General features: G+C 35.5%; 1 protein-coding gene across 5 annotated transcripts in view; it reads left to right on the forward strand.

Annotated features, from left to right (window-relative positions):
- The window catches only part of ZBTB20 (zinc finger and BTB domain containing 20), an 814,580-nt gene that overhangs the window by 368,112 nt on the left and 423,306 nt on the right, over positions 1-23,162 (forward strand). For 4 of the 5 annotated variants that reach the window (XM_082460055.1, XM_082460051.1, XM_082460052.1 and 1 more), the window contains exon 1: positions 5,611-8,063. The exons of the other annotated variant lie outside the window; for it this stretch is intronic. The gene's annotated coding sequence lies outside the window, so the exon portion shown is untranslated. Of the gene's footprint in view, positions 1-5,610; positions 8,064-23,162 lie in introns of those variants that run through there. 5 annotated transcript variants of the gene reach the window in all.

Below are 23,162 nucleotides of genomic sequence, written 5' to 3' on the forward strand. Positions count from 1 at the left end.
TGTTATGCAGAGTTTTCCCTATGCCCTATTCTTGTAGGATTAGAATTTTCCAGTTGGATTGACTTGGCTGTCAAAAAGTCAAGTTGATTTTTCTTTCCCCAGATTAAGTTGATAATTGGCTGAATAAAATGTTAATAACAATTAGGAGAGGTAGGATTTTAAAGCTACTTAACAAAACAAACTTTGTGGGACTATTTTGTATATATATATTTTTTTTTTTGGTAAATTCTCCAGAGAACACATTGTATAAAGTTATGGCTTCCTGTTCCATGAAGTATTTCTTCCTTGACCTACCTGCCATAACTGCTTAGCTTACACTTAAAGAAAAAAAGGTTTCCATTGCACTATTGAATCTTTAAAGAAAAATCAAGGTACAGTCTTTCTTTTTCACACAAAAGCATTCAGAGCACTACTTTTAAAGAGAGCTTAATTCTTGCACTAGATGTTTTTAAGTCTCTTTTTTTTGTTCAGAACACAGGAATGCTACCTTCTCTTGTCTTTCTTAACATCTGCAGGACTTTTTTCCTTTTCTGTGCCCAGTTCAGATTGTCTTGCTGTCAATACCAGCTACTTTCTCTCATTTTTCCTCCACTACTGTTTCACCCTTTCCTTCTTTCTCTTGCTTTGCCTCAGTCTTCTTACTTTCCCCCTGTATTCTTCATACTTAGAATTGTCTGTAACTTCTCATCTGGACAAACATCTCCTAGTTTTGACCTAGACTCAAATCCCATTTCTTAATTGTTCTCTTCTAAGTAGCCAGCCTCTTCTCTACCAATAATTTCTTTTGGTAACCATCCCAACCTCATTAGGCTATGTATGTATTTTAAACAAATAAGCAAAAATAAATTCAAATTTATCTGCCTTGCTAGTCAAAATGCTTTTCTTAGAGGTTGGGGACTCTTTGATGTCTTCTGTAGAGTATATATCACTTTATCTTTTCAGTAAAGGTGGCAATATCTCATTGCATTAGCAAAAATTGAAAACTGTATGTTTCATGTATATTGGTCATCTAGATATCACTCAGACATCGAATGGTTTATTTATTTAAAGCATATCAATGACACTTTTCCTGAAGTGAATCTTATATTTTTCAACCTTCTTAAACAAAGTGTTGCAAACATGAGTTAATCTTTACATAATGATTCTGTGATCATCATTACTGTATTAGTTTCCTAGGGCTACTGTAACAAAGTACCATAAACAGGATGCCTTAAACAACAGAAATGTACAGTGTCAGAGTTCTGGCAGGTAGAATCAGCAGGGTTGGTTTCTTCTGAGGGTTGTGAGAAGAAATCTGTACCGTCCTTCTTTCCTAACTTCTGATTGTTTGCTGGCAATCTTTGGTGTTCTTTGGCCTGTAGAAGTATCTCTCTAATTTCTGTCATCATCTTCAGATAGCATTCTCCCCATGTGCATATGTGTGTCCAAAATCCCCCTTTCTATAAAGACACCAATCATATTGGATTGGGGTCCATTCTACTCCAGTATGACCTCATCTTAACTAATTGTATCTGCAATGACCCTATTTCCAAATAAAGTCACATTCTGAGTTATTGGTTAGAACTTCAACATATGAATTTTGAGGGGATATAATTCATCCCATAACAAATATAAATATTTTTTTGTGTAGAGCTCTGCCACACTGATTTATGTAGGACACAATTATAGATATGTTTGCAAACTGTACATAGTTCTCAGCCTTGGATATTTCATCTCTCCCCTACTCCTTTCTTCCTCTTCATTCTGAGACACAGAATGATTATTTCTTACAGTTCCCATTGTGCTTTCTTCTGGAAGTATCTCATCTTTCCATCTAACATGAATGGAGGGCCCAGATAACTAATACTACTATGTAGTAAGGAAGAATACATAGGTTCCAAGTTAAAGTCTCACTGATGAATAAAGATTAGTTTGGACAATCATGTGTACTTTATGGCATCTTTTTTTAGTTTCTCAAGGACTCTATTTTCTCTTTTCTGGGTTCATGACCATGTTAAATCGAGGTATAGTTATAGGTGAATATGAGAAGGCTGGGTAATAGGGGTATTAATGTATTATTTTCTCATGACAGATATGAAAGTTAAAGCAATATATCTGATTAAAATATTAGAAATTGTATTATCCTGTCTACTAGTTACCCAGGAGTTTACCCGTTAGTATAGGAAAATCAGAGTTCTCCTTAGAATTCTGTAAGGTGTGAAATCTGAGTAGAACAGACTTACCCTTTTGTATAGTGTCTATCACACTGAGATCATTCAACAAACATAATGGTAGTACAGAACTGTGTTGAAGTCAAATGCTGTGAGTGGGTAAGGAAATGTGCACATTTAGTTCTTAGCAGGTAGTCCTTCCTGGCTGGATGAGGGGCCTGTGCCCACAGGTGCTGACCTACCAGGAGTGGCCCATGTGGTTCTCAGGGTACCATGCTGATGAGCCACCCACCGTGGTTCCAGTTTTGGCAGCCACAGCCAAATTGGCTCTTTGATCTTTGGAGTGGCTCCTGGCACAGTGACTGTCTCTGTTTGTTTTGCCTCTCCCTTTTTTCATTACTCCCACCTGGCACTATAGGACAAAAAAATGAGAGGTGGGAGGAGGTTGGGAGGGGACACTTCAGGAACACGGCTTTGCCAAATATGAAAAGCTACTTAAGCAGTTCTGGTTCCAAAAGCTCATGTATAACATTTCTGCCAACCCATTAGTGAATACATTTTATTTTATATATCATTCAACAGTCTGCTAAAAATCACTTTCCCTGATTCGGCTTTCTCATTACCAGGGTCTTAGAGCCACCATAAAAATAGTCTTAGAAATAGTCTCCCTTCATAAATATCTGAATATGCTTAGAAATATTTACTTCATCTTATGCCTTGATATTTTAAGATCAATTCCTCTAATATATCAATATTTGAAAATCAGCTTTGGCGACTTGATTGTATTGGTCATATTTTTTAAACTGTATGAAATTTTTGTTGAAAAGTTTTAATAGATTATGCAATAGTCTCTCTATTCTAATACAGTATTTGAACAAAAATGTATACATGACAATACCCATTTTATAGCTGAAAAAGTGAAAAGCTGAGGTACTAAATATGTTATTTAAGATTATACAGGGCGTTGGTGTCATTCTACCCATTTGATACTGGTAGTATCATTGGATACTCTGAAATTTAGGAATTTAGCATATGCTCTATGAGACGATAGAAATATTTTCTCCACATTATCTTGATAATATCATTTAGGTATCATAGATAAGGAGACAGAAAACTGAGACATAAGGGGATATTAAATGACTTGTAGCAAATCACATAGGAAGGTCACAGGAAAGCTGACAAGGTCTTGGACTCCTTCACTGTGTGAACTAGCCATGACTAGTTTTCTGACAAGAAATATTTTTCTCCTTCGGGGAATCCCAATTTTCACATTTGTAAACGTTGGAGACTTTCACTGAAAAAGTAATGCCTCAAGGGACAAGGACCTTTTGAGAAATTTAAGGTTTTAATCTCAACCTAGTACAGTCAAATATATTGATCACCACAACAATTTATGAATATTTCTAAAATTCTTGTTTAGACAGAATTCTAAATTTGAAACTGGAATTAAATCACCTTTCCCCTCCATCATTATCCAGTTATCACTTAGTGAAATATTTAGGTATTAGGTATTTATGTACATATGTAAAAATGCATAAGTTTGGAAACTGTAAAATATATGGAATTTATTTGAGAAAATGTTATAAAAAAATAGCATCAACTTTGAACTGTTTCTGTTCTAATGTCTGCTTGTCATCATTTTTAACCAGAAGATTAAATTTCCCTAAATAAGGCTGGAGAATCAGGTAGTTAATAAGGAAAGGCAGACTAAACCTGGCCAAAATTTTACTAAGTCATTGTTACCAATCTAGGTATCCCTGGGAAAGAGTACATGAATTAGTCTTCCATACTTCTTCTTTCTACCAATTAGGGTTTCTAACTGAGAAATAAGCAGATTCTAGAAAGCTCTGACTGCCCAGGAGATCCCACTCAGGCTACTGTGGCTCAGAAAATCCCTATGCTTATTAATTGGTCTGCTGGTTTCCCCGTCTCCTGATGTCAGGTAGAGGCCATCCAATAAGAACCAATAATGGAGGGTCCAGGAAGTTCCTTATCCCAAAGGAATCCTCAAAGGAGAAACCTTACATACACATTCAAGTAAATAAGAAGAGCCTTTGTGAAACCCCTCCAGTGACCCCCTCCATGAAGAAATACCCCCATTCCACCTACAGCTAGCTTTATCACCATCAGTAAATGTGTGTTCCACTAATATTTGCTCTATACTTTAGATCAAGAACTGGAGATGGCTGGTCTAAATCAAGGTCAGGTGAGAAGAAAGTATGTGGAAAGGGCATCAGGGTGCCTGGAGTTGGAGAATGCTGGTAGTTAGCTGGTAGTTAGCAAACTTAGCAGCATCGGGTTGTCTGAGGAGAGCCTATGACTGTACTGAGTGCTGGCTTCCGCAGCGAGTCCCAAATAAGCTTTTACGTCTCCACTAAATGAAATGTAACATTGTATTAATCACTTGGAAAATTAAGATTTCTTTTTCTATTATTAACTGGTAAATTCTTGTGCCATCTCTCTCTGTTTTGTGGGTCAGCTCTGTTTTCTTAAACACAACCATTTCAACTATATTATTAACATTCTCAAAGGAAATTCTACCAGACTACCAAGTCCAATTTGCTTTAGCTAAGACTTATTTACATTTATTGTCTAAGGCAGGCTTACATATTACATGTATCATTTGGCTCAGAAACAGTAAATTTTAGTTGTATGTAATAAGCTTTAATTCTGAATGCTTCAAATGCCATATATTGTGCATCTATTCTGGGCTAATTTCTGTGCTTTGTACCCTACTACATTACCTCCTTTAATTTTCACAACAAACCATTTTAGAGATAAAAGAATTGAGCCTCAGAGAACCTAATTAATTTGACGGAGGGCACACAGCTAATAAGTGTCCAAGCAAGGATTCAAACCTAAGCCTTTCTGACTCAAGGTCTTCCTCTCACTTTTTAAACCACTGTCTCATTCTGCTTCTAAAGGTGTAGAAGATTCTGAATTACCTTCTAAGAGTTTGTGAAGTTTTAATAAGGGAGAAGGGGGCTGCCATAGCATGTGGTTCTGTGGTGCTAGTTTTTATTATCTAAAACATGCCCAACTCAAGCTAGTTGCCGGTTTGTCCCAAGTGCTAGCCTGTTGATACCATAAATGCTATTTTCCAGTCTTATTTTATGAGACATGCGTCTCGTTAAATATAGAAGTTTAGCTCAATTCTCAAATTAACCTCAAAACTACCTTAATTTTGCTAGATTAAAAATAATAATATAAATATTATATGTGACTAGGTAACTATAAAGTAATGGAACTGATTTTTGGTGGGTGTTAATGGCACTGGTCTCATTGTTTAGAATGAATCCACATAGTGCATATCCAGATTCACCACTTGTGAGTTTCATAATCTATTAAATGGAGATGGTAATAGTACCTACTTTGTAATATTGTGAGAATTAAATGAGGTAATATATGTAAAGTTCTTAGATCAGTTCCTAGCATATAGTAAGCACTCAACAAATGGTAAACTTATTATATATGAGTATTACAGAAATAAAAATCAAACCATAACTGGTAGGTGCTTGGTACATGTCAGGAGCTCAATACACGTCTGTTGAATAAATTAATAAATTGTATCAGTTCTTCAAACTGGCTAGTGGTTAATGATTTATGGTAAATGCAGTATTCTGCCAGCTGCCTCACTATTGAGTTTAATATAAAACAAAATGTTTAATGTCGTTAAGAACTCTACACAATCTTCAGGAGCATTTCCTAGCTCTAAAAGAGCTTTTTTTTTGGTATTGGGGTATCATTTCTTTTCCTCAACATTTTCACCCTTAGTACTGTATAGCCTGTACTCTCTGGCTAGAGTTATACGTGTGACCAATAAATGGATATAGATTTTCCCCTTCCTTTATTGGTCATGCAGATATGATTTATCTTATGGTATAATGAAAACAGAAGCTGTACAAGTATGTACATAGTGAAAGAAGATGAATGGACTGGAGAAAAACAAAAAGTCAGTATGTGTTGTGAATGCTTCCTATTTGTCTAAGACAACTGAAACACTCTGGAGATACCGCTTACTTTTCTGGTGATGTCAAGATATCACAGTTTAGGGAGCCTTTTTTTCTTAAGAAATTCATTTTAAAATTCTGAAATGTTTATCATTATGCACCTGAATTTATTATGCTTTAAATACCATAGTTTCTAAATGGTAATCTAATTCTAATAAAAGTTCAAAGATTTGCCTCTCTCTAGAATGTTCTTCTACCAGTGATATTTCTACTCTACCTATAGAAACAGTCCATGCATCACTTCTAGAAGCCCTGCCTCATACTTCTATGCATATTTATGTCATTCCCTTTATTATAGTGTATTATATTGGGTTGACCAAAAAGTTTGTTTGGGTTTTTTGGTAAGATGTTACTGAAAAACCAGAATGAACTTTTTGGCCAACCCAATCGTTTTTTGTTTAGATTTTCCCTTTTTGAATCTGGTGGCTAAATTGTGAGCTTCTTGAAGATGAGGATAGTGCTTTATTTATCTCTTGATACATAGTATTATTCAGTTCCTAGGATAGAGTAGGTGCTCAATAAATATATACCCAATAAATTAACGAACTTGCAGTCTCACACACACACACACACACACACACACATATTAGATCAAGGCATGAATAAAATGTCCTATAACTTTGCATGTTCCTTAAGTGCTTGTGAACCTTTTAACATTGCTTCTGAATAGACTGATATATTTCTGAATGTTCTAGTCACCTTGAGGGAAACTTTCTAATCTTTGAAAAGAAAATTTTTTTTTTTTTTTTACCTTTTCTTATTCTTTGTTTTTACTTTGAGCATCACTTTTGCACATGGACTCAAGTGTGCTGTCAAGTACTGATTGTTTGGACCATACAATGTTATGAATCCTTAGTTTTATTCACACACTGCCTGTTTGGTGGCTTTGTTCAAGTACATAATCTTATGTTATATAATAAATACATGGATTGTGTCAGTTAGCTGGAAAAGTCTTACTTTCAAAAGCAGTTCTCAGCATTTAATACAGTGCTTGGCATATAGTTGGGACTCAGTAAATGTTTGTGGAATGCATGAATAAATCAGCCATTATTGTTAACTGTTTTGAAGATGAGGTATGAGATTTAAAAAAAAACAAAAAACAGAAAGACTAAATGAAATGCCCAGTATCAGACAGCAGATGAGAGCAACTCTGACACTCATAATTTTTACCTCTGTAGAGTCTCTCAGTCGTTACACAGGCTCACTGCGAAGTGCCGTATATGTCTGATTTCCCAACTTCACCCTGCAGTAAACTTTTGCAATCTGGAGGCTAGAGACCGCTTTTGTAAATGTTGTCTGCCCGATAACTGAGTTGGCACCGAGGAGGCCTTAGCAGATAAAGTGGAGGAACATATGGCTCCCATCTGAATACAAATTGGTGGACATAACGTGGTAATTCAGCAGAGATGTCCTCTATATTGTAAACTGAAAGAGTATGATTAGAGGTGTTTATAAACGGCATCTGAAATCCCCCCCACCCCTCCCCACCTCTTTTCCACTGTAGTTTTATTGGCCTGAATCATAGCCATCTAGCGTCCCGGTCTCACCGCATTATTTGTTAAAGTGGCCAGCGTGAGGAATTATTAATTAAAGCTAACAAATCACCCTGACGAGCTGTGCCCTGGCATGGCTGAAGGTTGATTGGCGAAAGTGTTCTCCTTTGGAGAAAAGACTTTTTGTGCTCGTGACGCAGTCAGGGACGGATTATTGAATATGCAAGTTAGAAGAAAAATCACAGGACAAGCAAATTGAGTATTTACTGGCAAATAATTGCTCTCTTAAGCTGTGGCTCTCTTCCTAAATTCTTAACATTCCCGAGGGTTAGAAAGAAACACAGAAAAATGCATCGGTACAGAGTACATTTCAAAAAAATTACATAGGCTGATGTTTCAGACTTGTGCAGGTAAGTGTGATTGTGTGTGCATGGAAAGTGAAACAACGAAGCGAAGCAAGAGAAAGGGGGAAATTTTTAATCTGGTGTTTTTTTTAAAATCAATTTGTTGTTTATTGGAATACTGCTCGGCATATTTCTACGTTGACTGAGAATTCAGTTTCAGTGCTGCATTTATTGTGAAAGTTAGAGAAATGAGGAGGGAGGTTTTCTCAGAGTTACTTTGTGTCTTTATTAGCAGAAGAGTATGTTAATGTTTTGCCCCAAAAAATAGTTATAAACTTTGCTCAGATATTTGTGGGCATTTGTATGAAATTATCGCTTGATTTAAGGCTCTTCAGTTATTCTCAATATTGTTAATTATGACCTGTCTTAACAGTGTCCTGAACACATTTGGGTACAACTATTGCATTTATTTTTCAAAGTAAACTCTGTTTTACATTAGCTCCGAGCTAGTCCTTGTTCAGAGTTTCTAAAGGGACGTTACAGTTCTGGAATAGTTCCTTAAACTTCGGGCTTCTGTAATAACCAAAGTGTCCTTATTGTCAATTGTGTGGTCTTTTTAGCTGACGTATTAATCAAACTACTGAGTTCTGTGGACGTTGTAAGATAAGTGAGACTAGATTAGAGACTTTTTCAAAAGCAAATTTAAATACATAAAAATATGAGTGTGGAAATGAAGGCTCATTCTATGTATGAAATGTTGACATATAGAAACAGAGGTATACTGCTAAGTACAACTAGGTTATGTGAACAATATTATCAAAACACATATATCCACTGAGGATGAATTTCATATTCTGTGAAAATGTGCTTTCATCAACAACAAACTGTTTTTGAAATGAGAGTAATTGGCTGGTGAAATAGCATTTTAGGATTATAATAACTATGAATAACATGGATTTAAAACAAAGGCATAAACATAATTTAAACTAAATTAATTAATAATTGCAAAGTGCTTTAACAATAAAACATTTACATGATAGTAATAATAATAGGAATAATAATAAAAATGGAAAGTCTGGCAATCACTCAAAAATTAAATCAGACAACTCTTATAAGGTTTTAGACAATCAGGATTTTAAAATATAAATATAAAAAACATATTTTACCTACTTATCTGTTCCTTGAACCATGCAATATTGTGCTGGTTAAGATTTTTTCCTTACTATATCCTATTTTATTAAAAAATGGCTTCCCTTATTATGTAGAATAGAGCTCAGAAGAAAGTTTTAAAAATATATTTTTTAAAGGTTTAATTCCCACTGGATAACATTCTGTCCTCAGATTTCAAGAGGCAGCCTCCTTAAAGTTTCTTGTGACTATTTGAGGGCACAATTTGGCCCATTATTTTCAAAGGGGGCATTTAAAGCATATGTTCAAAGACTAAACCATCTGCCTGCTTTATTATGAATACCACAGAATTATGAGGACTTGGAAAGGCTCAAAAATTGAACCAGAGTTCTATGCAAGATTAAAAAAAAATACAGCACTTATATTTTAAAAAGTTTTTTGTAACCACTTACTTTTGCTAAGTATTTCATTAGTCTTCTGTGGGAGAATTGTACCATTACACCCTTTTGATGTATGGGGAGTGGTGGCAAAATGTAGTTGAGTGACATGAACCTATGGCAAGTTAATGGTAGTATTTTCTCTCTGATTTAACTCACTATGTTTAAATGCCTTTTGGAGTTTTGGATTGACTTGTCAATAGTGAAACTCACAGTGAATTGGAGAAACATTATAAAATGGTGACTGCTGGAACAAAAATGAAATCCAGCTGCTAGCTTCTGGACTATCTACAAATGAGTTGCAAGAGACATGCGGAGGTCAGACTAAAGAGCACATCTGTAATCCAGCTGTGATGTAATGGAAGTATGAATCAACTATTGGTTGCCCATGATGGGGGGAAAAAGAAAAAAACAAGCATAACTTGGCATTATTCCAGCATGGTACTATATTCCTTTGGTATCTGAAAGGATATGAGATCCAGAAATTAATACAAGAACAAAAGTCATGTTTGGTCCCAAACACAATAATATTTCAGCCCAAGGTGCTTAGATAAGGACAAATTAACACGAGTATCATTGTTAAGATGTCTAGTGCCCAATTAGAGTTCTTCTAACTTAACCTGAGTTGTTACTAGAATCAGTCTGAGACTAGCTGGATGATTATCAGAAGAAATGCAGAAAATAGACTAAACCCAGCTTGAATATAAGCTTTCATTGTTGAGATGACTTATCACTCTTTGTTGCTTAATGAAAATTATTTAAGAGAAAATAATAATGGAGTCAAAGGACTGAAGAGTTGGTTGAAGATTCTAAGATATATACATATATATGTATGCAAAATACATATCAGTAAATAATATATGCATATATTATTACATGCATACATATATAATTTTTAAAATAATAAATAGTTTTAGAATTGCACACTTTGTTAGACTGATTAAGCCTAGGAGTCGGTCATTTTTTTTTTTTTTTATACAGTCAGTCTAAAAGACTGAAGGCACAGATTTTAACACAGCTATAGTTGGCTTTCAGAACTGAAGGATGTCAGAATTAATGATCTGGTGCCGAAAATACCTATGTTCAATTTCATATGGCTATTCTCATAGTGGTATTTTAATTTTATGCCTTCCTAAACTGCAGTCCTGCAAATAATCAAATGAATCTATTAGCCCAAAGACTATAAAATATTTCCATTATTTTAGGAGGTTACTTTTTATTTTATATTTTAGGTGAGTTTGATATATATATATCTAATATACACACACACACACACACTTTTTGTATTGTTTTGTTTTCCTCATTTATTTCTGCCACCTAGTTCCAAAAAGGGAATTAAAATGGCTGACAAAGGAAAAGAAACAAGTAATACAGTGAAATACATGAATTAAAAGTAGATAAGAAAGGCAAACAAAAAAAAACCCAAAACAATAAACAAGAGCAAAGATATAAAAAGGAGTCAAGAGTGAAGTCGGTACACAAACTACATTTGGTGAAGTGCTATACATTTGCCTTTAAACTTTCATGCAGTCAAGTCAAAGAGAAAACCATGACAAGTTATGCAATTTACAACATTCATAAGAATAATTTTAAAATTTCCATCATTCATTGCTAAAGTTCTTGAAGAATGACAGACTCTGAATATTTAGAGAACTCAGTGCTAAGACAACTCCCATTGAAAATAATTATAGGCTGCAGAGACCTAGAGGTCAGGACAGAATCAGCAGCTATACCTTCCATGGGACATGTCTGGAGGAGTACACTGCAGTAATCTCCTTTCACTCCCAGGGGAGAAGTTTCTTGGGTGGAGGAGGGGGAAGCTTCAATTAGTGCAATTACATTGGCAAGACCAAGATATTATGGAATATAGGGATTTAAGGAGGAAATTTTAAAAATTATTTCATGTAAATATATATATACATATATAGTTTAACAGTAAATCAAAGATTTAGAAGGCTTCCACTTTTAGAATAGCCATTAAAACACATTTTATCAAATAAACCTGTTGAATCAACATTGCTTCCCTAAATTGTTAATGAAACATTGCTGCACTGCTGCCATTCTTCTCCTACTTTTACTTTAAGCACACTGTCAGTCTTTGTGAAGTTGTAAAAAAGACCCTTTCTGTCTTGAATATAATGGTCCTTGCCCTTGCATCCTCCCTTCGTTCATTTTCAAAAGTCTTAGCAAACTGCCTGGTCTTTCCACAGGTAATTTTGATGGTTTAAGTCTCATTGAATAAGCTAGTCTTTTCTCCATATTGAACAGGTGAAGCAGAAAGATTTCTTTTCACATTACCTTTGTAGCCCAATCCATAGTAAGTAGTCCAAGGACCACCTGTATCAGAGTTATCTAGGATGTTTGTCAAAATGAAGATTCCTGGGCCCCATTCCAGAATTTCTGAATTAGAAGCTCTGAGAATAGAGTCTGAGGCTCTGCAATTTAGGAAGCTACCTAGGTTAGTTATGTACACTAAAGTTTGAAAACCACTATTTCAAGATCATGACTTTAAAATTTCTAGTATATGAACATAAAATGGTAGGATTTCCACACCGTAGTTGATAAGGGCTTATTATATTAACACTGACCAAAACACTAATGCACATTCAACGATAAGTGATGATTGCCTGCTCATGAGACTGGAAAGATCAAGCTTAGAAGAACATTCTGCATTTGTTTGAACCCTTCAAGCCATATCTCACCATTACAGGAAGATGTTCTTAAATTTTTTAGCTATCATTTACTGAAAACTACTATGTGCTAAGTCATATGTTGCGTCTGGGTACTAGAGATACAAAGATGAAAAAGAACAAGTCCGCCCATTGTCTGAAAAAAATGCATATTCTAGGATAATTTATTACTACTAGGATATTGTCTTCTCTGTACTAGAGTAAGTATGAATTGCCACATAATCTTCCCTTGAGTAAACTGAAGATTTCCATTGTATTATATCAGTATGAGTTTATACTTGGTAGAAATTTCGCATAACAGGACACCGCTACAATTTGGATGTGGCAAAACGTAAGAAACCATTGTGGGTTCCCCCTTCTTCCCCTCAGCAGGAGACTGCATCCCCCAAGACTGGAATGGGAGGTATCATGGGGAACTTCTAATTGCATTTCTCTCATCATCAGTCAGTGATTTGTTACCAGGATTCCTTTTGAGAGGAGGACAGAAATGTGTAAGTGAATGCTCCTAACATTATGAAGACTTGTATGTCCTTTTCCACTGCCCCTCTGGGGCAGCTCACCTATAGGAAATGCTGGAGCCTATGGCAGCATCCTCCCTACTTGTCAGGTAGGGTAAAATATGGAGGAACTTGAGCTGCTCCTGCCTAGTACCCTGCTCCCAAGTCCCATGAGTGCCAGAAATTGGTGTCAGCAGGCTAGAAGAGACATTTTGTGCATAAAGGAATTTGGTAGCTGGTCTGAGGGACAGGATGAGCTTGCAATTTCATTGATGATTCATATTTTCCTGGAAAAGTACTGGAGACACCCTCCCCCTTTATTATTTCCAGAACAATATGAGAAATATTGTGAGACCTTCTATATCCTTTTTTCCTTTCCTTCCCTTCTTTTTAACATATATTTATTGCATATTTAGTGCCATGCTTTCTTCTAGGAACTAGGGATAGAGTGATGAATAAAGTTTCTACTTTCATGAAATTTATATTAGGATATATAATGTTTTAGGGTTAGAAAGGGAATAAAATTACTAAATGTAAAATGTAAAGTAATATAAATATAAATATATGCTTCATTTTTGAGACATTGCCTACTGCACTCTCCATGACTTCCAAATATATTCATGTTATTTCATAATGTGTATGTATCTATGTGTGTGTGTGTGCATGTGTGTGTGTGTGTGTATAAATATATATATATTTCTTGATGGATTTATGAACTCTCGGGAACAAACCAGTCAATTCAGGGCTCTCCTTATTGTGGGAAGCCCTTTTTCATGGAGACCTGCACATGATGTAAGGGGAAGACAAGCCACCTGCAAGGACCAAAATGTGTGCACAGTCAACTACAAAATCCTTCTTTTTCATTTTTTTGCTTATCTGTGTGTGTGTGTGTGTGTGTGTGTGTGTGTGTGTGTCCTGGGTTTTGTTTTTCATTGTTTAATGAACTGAATGCTAGGCACTCAGTATACCCAGGGGTCTAAGACCTAGATAAGTTATGGGGTCAATCTTCAAGTGAATAAAGATAAAGAAGACAAGAAATTAACAATAGTATGTGGCTTTGATAATGTTCTAAAGGACACAGGAAGGAGTACTGCCCTAGAATAGATCAGAGCATAGGCAACAGGAAAGGTTTCCCAGAGGGGGTCAGGTTTTAACTGAGACTAACAACCTCAGAGTAAAGCAAAACAAAAAGGATTTTTTAAAATAAACTTCTGATTTTTCACCTGATCACCTAAATAGTATGTGTCCATGGTGAAAATATTTTAGACAATAGGACAACCTATTTTTTTTAAAAAAGGGGGTGTGTGGAAATCACCAGTTAACTCAGCACTTGAGAAACCATTGTTAACATTCATAAGATACTTTTTGAGCATGTATTATGTTCTAGGGTTATGCCAGCCAGCCAGTGTCTTCTCGGAAGGGAACATTTTAATTAGCAGGCAATATGAATAGAAGCAACTCAAACTTTGACTCCTGTTAGCTGTCTTCAGATTTGGGCTTACAAACCAGCTGGGCCCCAACTGGAGCTGATGTAGATAGAAGAGCACCATGAGTATTCTCCGGAACAAACATCATAGCACCTGCTATCACCCCTACCTGATATAGGTGTGAAAGTCAGATTCATTGGCTCTGCTTCTTCTCTGTCTGTGTGATCTTGGGCAGCTTATTTGGCCTCTCTGTGTCTCAGTGTCCTTCCCTGTTAAACTAGATTATTAACAGTACATACCTCATGAGATATTTTGAGAAATGATTAAGATAATGCATGTAAAGTGCTAATCACGGTACTTGGCACATAGTAAAGTATTCAGCAAGTGCTATCATTATTATGATGCTGATTACTGTTATTATTATTACTATTACAGTTATTTTCATTACCAAGGAAACTTGCCGAAAACATATTTTGTCCAAAGCAACTCCATTGTCACTACTGACAAAACAACTCAAAACATGCTTCCTACTGAGGGTGGGTCAGAGATATCATCTTTGAGACACACATTAAGAATCTGGATTTATAGCTGAAAATTATAATTTAGCTCGGTAGATAAATGACATTATGCAGACTAATTTTCTGTTTCTAAATGGAAATGATGTTTAAATCTGCCTTAAATGCCCTTCATGTTACAGATTTTGTTTCAACAATTTGTGGTTAACTAGGTTGTTTTATTAAAAGGAACTTTTAAATCCAAAGCCCTAATGTTCTATACCATCAGTGACTGAAAATGATTAGAAATATAAATTGACCTAAAGAGGCACCTTCAGGAAGCAGAAACTTCTACATTGTCAGGATCTGTATTTTAACGTAATAGTGAACAAAGATACCTAGCCTAGCAATGCTACATATTAGATGCTTAAATAATTTTTCAATTGATTTAGAATTTACAAGAAAAAGCATGTGAACATCAATGTAGATGTTCTGTAGAAGTGTAAGTGATTTTAAGAGAAAGATTACACAAAAGAATAACAATATGTTAGAAAAAAATCAGTTGTGTGGAATCTTGACAACATATTATGTTAAGTTTTTAAAATAGTAGGCTTGCCTCAGTATGAAAGGCAGAACTATATAGTGAAAAGAATGTAGACTTTGTAGTTGCACAGCCGTGTATTTGGTTATTACCTCCACCATTTACAAATTATGTGATCATGGACACCTTATTTCTTGTGCCTAAATCCTTAAACAGAAAATGGAGCATAATGGCCTCATTGCACGGTATGTTTGTATAGTGCCTAGAAGAGTTCTTGGGGCATAATAGATACTCGAGAAATTGTATCCATTAACAATGGCAATAACAATAATAAGACAGAAAAGCACTGTGTACAATGAATATAAGCCCATTATATATCTAAATATAGATATGATTCATGTAAATTGGTATATACATTCCAATATAATAAATACTAATACCTGATTGCCTTGCTTAATATTTGTCACACCATAGGAGCGTTACATGTAAAGTTTATGTATTTAAATACCTTTATGAAAAGATTTGCTTTATTTATTTTAGTTAAAGAAGATAAAATTCAAAAATCTAAAACTAACTTTATCTTTTGAGAAATGGCAATAAAAGCAAAAGCCACCAAAGGATCTGTTACCAACATAGTCAAATAATTTGGACTTAATGCAAATAAAGAACAGTGCTAACACTCCACTTCAAATGATAGAAAAAGTGAATTAATTTGAGAAAGTCTTAGGTGATCCCTAATTTGCATAGTATTAATTGGAAGTATTTTAAAGATCATAGGGCTATTATTTCTAGTTTCAGTGGTAGCTACATATGGAAAATGGCTGCAGAGATTCACAATACAAAAATAGTTCATCGCTAAATTCGAAATTCTGTTAATGTCACAAACAGTGGGATGTGAAACACAAATGAATTGTGATGACAGTTGAGTCCCAAGCTGCCTATTTTTTTTTTCCTCTCAGAGCTGCCCATATTTGGTTTTATATTTTCTCCAGTCCTGATTTAACCCATCAATATTTGTATTTTCTGAAGCTAGCACCACCTTGAAGCGAGCATACCACTTTTAAGGATTTTATTACTAAATGCTTCTTAGTTCCTAGGAATTTTGCTCTCACTGCTTTTCTTCCCACTGATAGGTATTCTTGAATCTTTCTTTACCTCTCACCTTAGAGTCAGAGTTTCAATCACTTTTTAACCTACAGGCTTCTAGGGCTTGGTATTGATCTTTACTCCACCTCTCTCGAGTGTTTAAAGTGTCATTCCATTCTTCTTCATCTGCAGGACATATTTCTTCTCCGTGTTGCTTTGACTTGGGGCACTTCCTGTCATCTGGATAATCTACATTCATTTCCTACTATAGTTTTTTAAAAACTTGTTTTTCTAAATGTCACTCTTATCCTCTTTGGTGGAAGGTCTTTACAATCCTAGATTTGGGGAACAACACTAGATACACTATTTTATGAACTGAATAAAGCTCCCTCTTAAATACAGCAATTCCATATAACCATAAGGTAGCTTGACTTTGGGGGAATGTCATTTAAAAATATCTCTAAAATGCATTGCTAAAATGACCAAATTATTTCGGCTTAATGGATTTTGTAGCTTGGATACCAGACCTACCACACAGAGCAACAGTCCAGGCAAAATATGTTATATCTGGATTTTACTGCAGACAGCGATTTGGCTGCCATTTATTGAGTGACCTCTCTGCACCAAGAATTTTACATTTAATTCTTAAAACAATCTGGTGAGATAGGAACCATTATCTTCACTTAATAGATGAGAAAACTTTGACCTAGAGAGGTTAAGTGACTTGTTAAGGGGTGGAAAGAGGATGCAAACCCAAGGTTCTAAGACTTTAAAACTCATCCTTTCTCCTTTACCACATTTTTGTGCCTGGTTATATATTTACATTATTGGTAGTAGGAAGGAGGTTTGTAGTATAATTTAATTGGGGGCATAGCCAATTTCCTCAAAGCAAACATAGTGATGATGAGATTTAACTGTTATCATTTTTATAGAAATATGAGCCTCAGGCTATGGATTCACTAGGTCTCCAGAAGTCTGAAGCACATGAGTGTAGGCAACTTTCTTTACTGCTCCCTTTGCTTTCAGGAGACAGGTTATTATTAGTTCTGAATAAACTGGAGCTTAAAATGGGTGGTTCATAGATGAGGGGTTTCAGACCTCCCATCAAAAGACTTCTGTGACTTCTGCTAGTCTTTTTCTCCAAAATTAAAACCTGATGATTTTTCTCAGCAAATGTATTCTGTAGATCTTTTTTCTCCCACCAAATTTCTGAAGAATTGTTATTAGTAGTACTAGTAGTATTTAGTAGTTTTATAAAGCACACACGTAATGCATTTTTAATCCTTCATCATCAATCTATATATTTCTCTTATGAGGCACTAATCAATACCACTTTACTTTTACACAGCACTTTATGGTTTATAGTTTGGAAAATGTATACCAGATAGCACATTGTCTTTTCCACAGGGTAACTTAAAATGGAGATATATAATTTAGCTACAGTGCGCACATACAGTAAACCAGAGGTAGGACTACCCTCCTACCAAGATTGAGAATCTTTATTTTCCAGGGTACTACTTAGTATTTGCCCTTCCACAGTTGGACCATTGAGTTTGCCTGTTTGCAGTCCAGATCCCAAGACTTTGCTTTGAGCAAGGACTTGGACGTTAGTGTAGATTGGCTTAATTTGTCTCTTTGCCACAACCACTTACTTCATTTGGGTCAAAACCTCCAAGAGGAACTCTGGAAATTTCCCTAGAATTCAGAGTGAAATTTTAGCTAAAAAAAAGAAAAGAAAAACTATAACAAGAACCCTGGAACCATCGTTCTTCAAATATTCCCCTGAGAAGAAAAATATAAAAACCTTATGTATGATGCTGGGTTTTGGATTACACATCATGAGTGCTTTTCTTGGGCTGCATCTCTCATGCTCACCCTTCCTCCAGTCACAATGAATGTTCAATTTCCTTCTCTCGAATTCTGACTGTTGCCAATTTTGATGTATGTCTACACTATTATTTATCACTCTAAATTTAAAGTAGGGTAGATGTTTCACTCTTTCACTTTTTGAAGATTCAGAAGGCTTTATTGTACATTTATCAAAAAAGCACTCCAAAACTCAGCCCCAAATCCTGTTTTTTAAACAAATAAATATTGCCATTATTTTTTACAAATCTGAATACCATGGGCTACCTTCATCCTTTTTCTTTATCCCCAAGTCCTTCAACTTTTGTTCTTCTCTGTAAAGCATAGAGTCCAGGGAATATAAGTGAAAATGAACAGTTCCAGAAAGTTAGCATAGGAAAATTTCCTGTTCTTAGTTGTATTCAAAATGAACTTCCTGTCATGCTGTTTCTAACCTATAATGTATCATTTTCACAAATATAATATCACATAGATATCAAGACACATTCCCAGATACTCATTATCAAAAATATGGAGGAAAATCCCACATGTAAATGTCCCAACTCCTTGCCCCCCCAAATGAATTTTGGACAAGAGAAAATGTCTTTCCAACAGTCGGGTATCGTGTTGTGCTTGATGAATTTTAACATTCGCATCCCTTGTTGCTCGTATTTGTGAAAAATATTAAAGACTTACGACTTCTTTTTCCTTTTAGCTGCACATGGCTCACTCTAATAAATTTTGAATATAGATTCAATATGGTTATATTCCCAATCATACCACATTTAAAAGCAATGTTCTAGACTGTTTTTCTCTGCCAGCATGACTCCACAAAGAAAACGAAACCAAACAAAAACTTCCTTAAAACAGAGAGTAAAATGGGGCTTGCAAAAACTGTTTTAAAAAGAGGTTTAAACAATGATAAACAACCAATTTTTCAAACACTGTTGTAGCCATTTCAAGCTGTAGAGTGGACAGTATACAGGAAAAATCAATAAAGGGAAAAAAATCTCTATATTTCACATATGAAACCTAAAAATACCATTAAAGACCAATTCTCTCTCTATTTGTCTATTATTTCATTCCACTAAAAGGTGTTGAAAAAAATCAGCCAACTTCTACTAGAATGAAGTGTCCAGACAAGCAAGTCTGTAAATAATTAAAAGAATAAACTAGAAAAGAGGAAATGGTTTGGGAGGGGTGGAATGAGGAGGAGATTAAGCACCTAAAATGTTGAATGTACCAAAACCAGAAAACTCAGGGAGAGAAAGAACTTGTTCTTCAAAAGATGATACTTTCCATCCTTCATCAGCAACAAGGAATTGATAGTCTGATAATAGAAGCCCTTCGGGTAGGACTGGTGGGAAGAAAGAACACTATCTTCACGAAGCCTTCACTAAGTGTTCAGTTGCCCAGTGCAATCTGATCAGTGCATCCACATTTCTAGAATTTAGTAAACCAAATCAGGATGAACAACATATGGTTTAATAGTTAACATTTAGAACAAGGGACAGGGAGATGCTTTTATGCTACAGTCCCAGTGTTCGTTCATTACTAAAGTCTGTTCTGGGAGCATTTACAGCTTTCCAGAGAGTCTGACTTTGGCCTAATGAACTCCTTGTCCTGGAGTCTCCCTTAATACAGGTGAGTCTTTGTGATAAAACATGCTCTAGAATCCAAAGTACTGGTATCAATATCATTATTACTAATATTATTATTATTATTCCTTTCTTATGTTGGTAATTATCTCTCCATTTTCTTATTCCAGAAATAAGTGCAAATTTTGTGAATACACAGAGTTAGTTTCTCTGAGAGAGTTTGTTTTCTTCCAAGTTGGAAATTTGAGGTGTTTGAAGTATAGCTGGATGTGCTTTTTAAATGACCAGAGACAGAAAAGATCCTAGAGACAAAAGGATCCACAAAGGAAAGGGACAAAGGAAGGGAGGGAATTGTGTATTTTGGCTAATTCAATCTTCAGTCCTCTATTGTTTGGCTAGTGGTCTTTTTAAGGTCTTTGCTTTCTCAGCATTCTAATCAGAATCTTCCCCTGTAACTAAGAGAATCTCCAACTCTTCAAACTCTTCATCTTCATCTGCAAAAGTAGAGTAACCATGGACAAAAGTTTGGTATACCTTAATGAATGGGCATTGGGTTATGAACAAGTAATAAGGGAAAGTAACAAGAAAATTGAAGGTAAATTCATGATAAGCACTGAGGTCATGCAACTGTTGGAAGTACCTGGTATGGAATTTCTGTTAGTGATATAGCTAAATTAAACAGCAACAATAACAACAATTTAAAAAGCCTTACTTCTCACTCCCCTCTCCCTGTTTTCATTTAAAAACAACCACCACCATAAAAATTGCCCAGCAAAGAGAAAGAGCTCGTGTCTGTATTTTTGGTGTATGACCATATATCTTCATTGTAGTTCCTCTGCCACACATTAACAGAGTTATTTGTCCCTGATGTTTCTCAGAGATCATCTTTGTGTATGTCTCCATAGCTGTTATAATAATGTTACTATTTTCTCTTCTTCATTTTCTCCCTCTATTTGGGATCTTTTTTCATGTGAAAGAGACTCTTTCTCTAGCTTCTTTACACACAGTCTCCATTTCACTAGGACACATGGGTGCTTCTATATGATGCCTTTTAAAGTGATAAGATAGTAAGAATAGATTTTGAACAATATTTTACCAGCACTATTGAAAAATTAGCAACTGTATATTCATATACACACACAGAAGCTGCATAAAATGCAAATTCTATTCAAGTCTGATCTCTTCTGCATTTCTACAGTGACTGTTGCTGTGGCATCTAAGCACTTTAGGTTATTTCCTCTTATTATTATTTACCACCTGATCATTCCAAAGTGCTTTTTACAATCAGAGAATTTCATTAACAACCCATTCCCTTGCTCTTTGTTTTTCTGCACCCTTGCATGTAAAACTATCAAGCATCTTAGTAGCTATATCAGATAAATTACAGTAAGAAGATAGAGTGCTGCTGATAGGAGGATGGGGGAAAAAACATTCCAAAGCATATCCTGAAATCCAGTTTATGTTTTACAGCATCCAAATAATATTACAGAAGCGTGGGTATATATATATATTATATATATATATATATGTATAATATATATATATTATATATATATAATATATATATATTACAGAGTGAAAACTCAACCACTAGATACGTACTTTTATTTCTCATGGTTTCCACCATTGCAATAATCAGAAATGTGAGGTGAGCAAGGGGAGTACTGTCTGCACTTCACACATGGAGAGGTCTGGGGCGTTGCACCTTCTCACTGTAGAAATCTCGTGATTTCTTATTGCTTCCTGAGCTGCCTTTAGCCCAGAATTATAGAAGTCAATCCATTTTAAAATCCAAAAAGCTACTGTTATATTTTTTTAAGCTGAGAGATAGAGACTTGTTTATAAAAAGGTTCATTGTGATTATAGATGAAAGTGCGTGGTTGGTACCTTAACAGTTTGATTGAATTAAAATCAAGTTCATTCTGGGGTTTCCTTCTCAGCTCTACTCCTTGCTTTCTCTTTGACTCCAAGCTAATTGCATAACCTCTGGTTGACTTGTGCCTCGTCTACACAAAGTGAAATTCAGAAATGAGGTTATTAATCTAACTAATGTAGGCTATAACATTATTTCTCTATTTCTGCTAGAGAATTTGAGATTTCTGACTTAAGCAGGTAGCAATAAAAACCAACAACTTTCTGCACAATCTCCTTTTGTCCTTAGACAACAGCCCTATGAAGTAGATACAGCAGAATCACCTGGAAATGATCAGAATCACATGGAGGGCTTGTTAAAAACACAGACTACTAAGCCCCACTCCCAGAGTTTCTGATTCGGAGTCTAGGGGTAGGGACTGATAATTTGCATTTCTAACAAGTTCCCGGGTGATGCTGGTGGGGCCCACACTTTTAAAATCACTGCGCTAAGGGAGATGTAGCTTAAGTACAGAAAAGGAAACCAAAGGTCAACTCACGGCAGTAAAGTGGCAGTGTACAGACAAAAACCTAGGACTTCTGACTTGAAATCTTACTTTCTTACTACATACATTTTTTTCTCTTTACTTCTACTACTTTATTTGGAATGACTTTCGGTTGTCTTGAGATCCTGAGTGAAATAGCATTGTAAAGGAGTGGTAATTGGATCTTTTCCCCTTGGGTCTAGTAGCTACTCTTATTGGATTTGTGAAGGAAAAAGAAGAGGACCTTCCAAATTTTAGTGATTAACTTTGGTATGAAAGGCTTATAAGGCCAGCCTTATACTGCCCCTTTGGGGATGAGAGTGATAAATTTGAGTCTTCTTTGCGTTCACTCATCATAGCCTGTAGATACATATGAACAGGCTTCTCTTTGGTTGGACTTGTGAACATATTCTGCTGTGACAATGCTTTGTAAAAATTTCCACATGTATATTACTTCTCCAGATAGTCATGATGAAGGAACGTAGCAAGGAGTACACAGTGGGGCAGGGGAAAAGCCACTGCAAAGAGACTGAGCATAGTGCAGTGGTTTGCAATCCAGGCTGCATGTTACAATCACCCAGGAGAGCTTGGAAATGAACACCCATGTCTGGGTTCCATGTGTAAGCAATTCTGATTAACAGTCTGGGGTAGGATCTGAGCAGCAGGAGGTTTTAAAAGCTTCCCAGGTGATTCTAATGTGGAATCTGGGTTGAGATCTACTGACCTCCTGGTTAAGAACCTGGATTTTGAAATCAGACAATCTTAGTTCACATATTGGCTCTTCTATTTAGTTCCTGTGAAACTTGATCAAGTTATTTAATCTCTGTCAGCTTTAGTTTTCTCATCGGTAAAATGCAAATAATAATACTTGCCTTGTCAGATATTTATGAGAGTTAAATGAGATGATACATTTAAATATTTGACATAGTTCCTGGCTCATGGTACGGATGTATTACGTTAACTGCTGTTATTATATTATGCTTTGGTTTCCTTATCTGTGAAGTGAGGGGGGCACTTTATGAAATG

The sequence above is a fragment of the Balaenoptera physalus genome (assembly GCF_965194825.1).
Source record: "Balaenoptera physalus genome assembly, chromosome: 4".
NCBI classification, from domain to species: Eukaryota; Metazoa; Chordata; class Mammalia; order Artiodactyla; family Balaenopteridae; genus Balaenoptera; species Balaenoptera physalus.